Source organism: Meriones unguiculatus, chromosome 16, assembly GCF_030254825.1.
Source record: "Meriones unguiculatus strain TT.TT164.6M chromosome 16, Bangor_MerUng_6.1, whole genome shotgun sequence".
NCBI lineage: Eukaryota > Metazoa > Chordata > Mammalia > Rodentia > Muridae > Meriones > Meriones unguiculatus.
In genome coordinates this window covers 34,745,070-34,751,069 of record NC_083363.1, presented here as the reverse complement: position 1 = coordinate 34,751,069, position 6,000 = coordinate 34,745,070, and positions in this window count along the sequence as shown.

Genomic DNA, 6,000 nt, shown 5'->3' with positions numbered 1-6,000 from the left:
CTGGATAGTGTAAGTAGGTCTGTAGAGCAGGCCTTTGAGAGTTATATCTCATCTGACTTCCTATTGTTCTCTCTGTTCCCTGGCCATCTCCTTGTGCTGCCCTGGTATTTTATTCAAACGCAGGGCCAAGCTACTGCGAGCTAAATCCTTTGGGGTCATGGGCTAAAATAAATTTGTTCTCCCTCAAATTGTTTCTGTCAGGCATTTTGTTTACAATAAATATAAAGTAATAAATACACTCCATGGCACTTTCAATGTGAGGAGAGACAATTTGGTTTCAGTCATATGTACTGCCACTTGTGTGAACTTGCTGTGTGGTTCTAGTGTGTCCAGGTTCAACCAATGTTTAAGCACCCATCATGCAGGTGCTTTGTCAGTTTCAGGAAACATGAAAAAGAACAGAAATAGAATAAACCCTTGAGTTCTGGGCAAAGGACACAGCACCTAAACAGATAACTGAGAGGTGGCAGACAGCTCTGAACACAGAAGAATGGCTAGGTGGCTGATATAGTAACCCTCTGAAGTCAGGGCAGGGGAGGAGTACATTTGCTGTGAATAATACATGAAGCATGTTTTACGGGAAACGAAACAGGGTTGTAAACAGGGACAGAATGTAGACATTTATTTGCTTTGGAGGAAGAGTGACAGCAAAGATTTTGAGGCTTGTTACACATGTCTGATGAACTGGTTAGTGTGATGGGTCATTGTCATTGTCAACCTCACACAAACTAGGTTCACTTAGGAAGAGGCGGTCAGTGAGATATTGTCTAGACTAGACTGCCTTGTGGGCATTCCCAATGTTACTCTGATTATGTTAATTGATGCACGAAAACTCACTGTGAGTGTCACCATTCCCTAGGCAGGGGATCCTGAACTGTTTAAGGAGTAGAGAGCCAGTGGAGCATAAATTAGCATGCATTAATTTTCTGTGCTCTTGTCTTATATAACCCATTCAAAGATCCTGTTACTTAGAGTTCCATTCAATAATAGATTGTGACACGGAACTATGAGCCAAATAAGCTAATTTTACCCTTTTATTGCTTTTGTCAGTGTTTTATCACAGCAAAGAAAATGAAACTTAAAAGTTTGGGTTCTCCTCAATGGCAGGCTTTTTGACCTCCCCACCCCCCAAGGGAGGAGCAGTCCTGTTAGGCCACAGAGGAGGACTTTGCAGCCAGTCCTGAAGATACTTGATAAAACAGGGTCAGATGAAAGGGGAGGAGGTCCTCCCCTATCAGACTTGGAAAGGGGCAGGGAGGAGATGAGGGAGGGATGGTGGGATTGGGGAGGGAATGAGGGAGTGGGATACAGCTGGGATACAGAGTTAACAAAATGTAACTAATAAGAAAAAAAAAGTTTGGGTTCTCAAAGCTCTAATTGTGTTGTTCATGACAATTGATGCTGGATTATCTTCAGAAAATCAAGTAATAGAATGTCCGTTGTTCACACATGTCCGTTGTTCACACATAAGGCTGAGCATAGATCTTGATTTCCTAATGGAGTTGCTGTGTGTCTTTGGGCAAGTTATTGAACCTTTCTGAACTTTCATGAGAACAAACTTTACTTAATGTATACAATAAATGGGACTAGAACACAGTTCAGGCAAAATGTAAACTTCTTCTACTTTCTGAACCCTGTCTTCCTTCTACTAAAAAAAAAAAAAAAAGAAAAAAAAGTACAGGTATGGAACCTCAAAAAATACCCAAGGCCATGACTGCAAGACCCAAACATGTCTTTGTTACTATCTGGTAGCAGTATGGAAGTGCCAAACTGGAGTTGATCAATTTTCTGCCTTCCTTGTTTCCTTGACCAACACCTTAGCTTCACTCCTTTTTTGAATTGGAGAGTTTGCTGATTGCTGAAGCAGGAGTCTAGGGACCATATAGGGCAGCACATTATTTTTTTACCATGCAGGAAGAAGAATGACCCATGATTTTTTTTCTTGCTATTTGTCATCAAATCGTGGGCTCCCTTTTTGGATGCTGTGGTTGATGTCCCTATTGATTGAGTCACACCGTTTCATGAGTGTTTGTTCTGTGACACATGACTTGGGACGTTTGGCACATTTATATATCACAGTGACTTTGGTTCTCAGCTTGCTGATTGTTCATGTGTTTGAACTCAACTCCTCTAGACCTTGTTTTTCTTTTTCTCCTTATCAAAACTTGAATGTATCAAGACAAATATGAGTAAGGCACACCTATAATTCCAGCACTGAAGAGACTGAGATGGGACTGCTATTACAGGCGCAGCTGTGAAGCATAGTAAAATTCTGTTTCAACAAAGAAAACCAATGAAATAACCAAAATAAAATTCGTTTTGTTTTGTTTTTAAAGAGTTGGAACAATTACTCAGTAATCTTCACCTGCAATGAAAAACTTTTTTATGTCATTCACTTATCACATGCTGTAGGCCTACAGGCATCCACACATAGCAGGAAAGCAGATTGAACTCAAGGGCTGTTCCTTCATTTTGCACAAAAAAAAAAAAAAAGGTCATGGGAGAGAACAGGATTGAGAATGTCCTGATTTTACCCTGACTCTTCACATGCTGGCCTGGTGACATCAAGATGAAGAGGAGATGCTGAATCTTCTGAATCTAGAGTTACAAGCTGTTGTAAGCCACCTGAGTTGGTGCTAGGAACAGAATTTAGGTCCTCTGCAAGAGCACTATGTTCTTGAAACTACTGAGTCATCTTCCTAGCCCTCCAGACATTTAATTTCTACAGAATTTCATCTCCATCACAGGAGCCCTGACTTCAGTGTTGGTATAGTAATGGAATATTAGCCTCATGCCTGGTAGAAAGCAGGGATTAAAAAGATACTACTGCTTTTATTGACATGAGAAATTCAGTAGAGTTAAGTCTCCCGTGTGCTGACACAATTTCTACCAGCCACTGGGGCTGCTGACACAGAACATTTCCATCACCACTGAAACCTCTGTTGAACCATGCTAACACCAGCCAACTGCCACCAAACCTCAGAAATAGTATAAATAAATAAATAAATAAATAAATAAATAAATAAATAAATATGTGTGTGTGTGTGTGTGTGTGTGTGTGTGTGTGTGTGTGTGTGTGAAATGTACCATATACTTTAAAAAATCAGGTGTGTGCTCTATGGGAGCTTGAAACTCAAACTGCCATCTACCTGCAGTGTGTGCCCACCTCTGGAAACAATGGCAGCTCCCCCTGCTCCTGTCTGCTTGTTTGGTTGTTCCCTGCCCCCATTTCCTGTTTTCAATATCTTTCTGATGGAGTTACATTCCATACGTAATATTGTTACAGGTGCAAAATTGTTCCTTTCAATCCTGAATGGCTGCACATGTTCAGCAGGAGCGCTGGAAGGCCAGCACACTATTCCTGCGTTTCCAGACCTCCCTCACAGTCCGCAGGTCAACAGCATTCTTCTTTGCTTGCTAATGCTTTATTGTCTCTTAGTATACATTGGAATAATAATGGTAATTTATGCAGATATTTTGTATGCATAGCAAATAATGAGAAACACCTGCAGAAATTTCCCTCCTTCTCTGAGTTCAGCAACTAATTATATTTTTAAATAATGGCTACCATTGAACACAATTATCCAAATCACTTTAAGTAATGGAATCTTTTTAAGGTGTTTTTGAAAATTTTAGCACAGTTTTTAAACACTCATTTTTATCTAGAAGATGGGAAGGAAAAAAAAAGGCTAGTAGGCGGCTTCTTAGTCACCCAAAAGAACAGTTTTTGCCAAGAATAAATTAGTGGTGGATTTTTCTCTAGGTCCTAGACTTGGTGTTCGAGGTAACAGCCAGCTGATGGCAACCAGGTTTTCTATAGCCATCTTTCTGGTTTAGTCACTTGCTTGTCTTTTCTTCTTCCTCTCTTAAGGTGAAATGAAGATGATGATGTTGGTAAAACCCTCTTTTACAATAGACCGTGCTACTTGATTTTCCTACTGGGGATTGGTTGAGAGTGGGGCAGTCAGAAAACAGTCTTAGATCGGTCTGTGACTTGACCCGCCTCTTCTATTCAGAAGGTTATCTTTGTCGTGATAAAGGACCATAAACCTGTGACTTCCAGGGGCTTCTGATCACCACACTACCAGGAAGCTCATTCATCAAAGAGAACAGGAAGCAAGGAACTAGCCGGACAAAAGAATGTCAGTTAAAAAAGAATGTAGCTTTCCTCCTCATACATAAACCCAAGATTATGGTCTTATATCAACATTCTGGAAACTTTATGGGGGGTCGAACAGCGAGCATGAGTGGGGAGAGTTCTGCCTTTATCTCCAGCAGGATAGAAACTTTCAGCTGTTCCTTTCAGCACTTCTAATCTCCTTTTTCTATTTCTATAAGAAATTATTGGTCTGTTGGGAAAAAAAAAATCAACTCCTGTTTCAATCATACTACTTTCTCCTAGATTTGGGTTTGTTTGGTCAATTGACATTTGTGGAGTGCTGCTTAAAAGACAAGCCAGTGCTAAGAATTCTTGACCCCATGGGAGTTACAACCTGGAGACAGAGATATGTTAAAAAGCAATCAAATTCAAAATAAAGCAGATGAAAATCAGACAATGCCTAATGAGAGCTTAGATGACAGAGCTGTTCGTGCTTGTATGGGAAATCAAGGAAGTCTCTTTGAAGAGGTGAATCTGACCAGCTCCTGAAGGACAGACCAGCCAGGGTGAGCTCCAGCCGAGTGCGCTAGGAAACATGTGCTCAGTTGTTCCAATTACAACAAGGAGTGACACACGAGGGAGATGTACCTGCCATTTTCTAAAGCTTAGGAGGCAAGAGAGAAAGATTTCTCTTTATGCTTTTTTTGTTCTATGTATTTTTCTGTTTTTAAGACTATCCTTTATTAAATCATTGACTGAGCGGTCAGTCTCTGAACTGTTTCTAAACTTCATTTGACAAAGTAAAACGCCAGAAAATACCTATTAATCCAAACCCTGGATATTTCACTAAAAACTTGATTGAATCATTACCTATAAAAATTTGGTTCCTCCAAATTACACTTTTTCTCTTCCCTTATTTGTTTTTTTGCTAACTTCCACGGCCTTCGGGGGTTCTCTTAAGAGAAAGAAAATGAAGAGCCAGATGGATTTGTGTTTGTTATTATTCTTGTGCAAATGAATTAGATTGCTAATCTCTTGAGAGGGGCAGGAAGAGAGACAGAGACATGGGGAGAGAGGGAGAAGTAGATAGAGGCAGAGACAGATAAGAGGAACAAACAAACATAGGAAGAAACTAGGTTTGAGGAGGTATTTCCTGTAAAATTCAGATGATGGCAATTATTTTTTTAAGTGACCATGCATGTATGGGGGAACTGCCGCAGCGATGATTCCATTCAGTCTCACACTGCTCTATTAAACAAACAGGTAGAACAAAAAGGGCAAGCAGCCAGAGGAGATGGGGCATTATCTCTTTGAGGAACTTCTGGCCGGGCACATGCTACCTGAAGAAGGAAGCACACAGAGGACACCTCTCAGCAGGCAGTAAAACAAAGGAGAGCAAACAATGAAAACAATGACAGGAAGTCTTTTTTTTTTCTTTTGAAGTTCACTATTTGAAGAAAAAAAAAAGCCATTCTTTCCAAAGTTGAAGTTTGTGCTAACTATCAAAGTGAAGTAGTCTTATTTTCTACATAAATCGTAGTCCGCTGTTGTTTGAGGCCTCTGTTGCTGTCATTATCTTAATAACAAGAAGTGCGCCCTTCTTTAGAGAACGTGGAGAAGAGTTGAGCAGACTTGGCGATAGAGTGAAGGAGATCAGGAGATCCTTCATGTTTTGATGCCTGAATCCAAGGTAGGCCAGGGAGAGGAAGAAAGCTTTGTTTGGAATCAAAAGAAAAAGTAATACATTAACAATTACACCTGGGTATGTCTGTGAAATGGCTCAGTGGGTAGATGCGTCTGCTGCCAAGACTGTGGATCTGAATTCATGTTATGCATATGCTAGGAGGAGAGAATTGACTCTTAAAGTTGTCCTCTGACGTAAACATGCATGCCACGGCCCC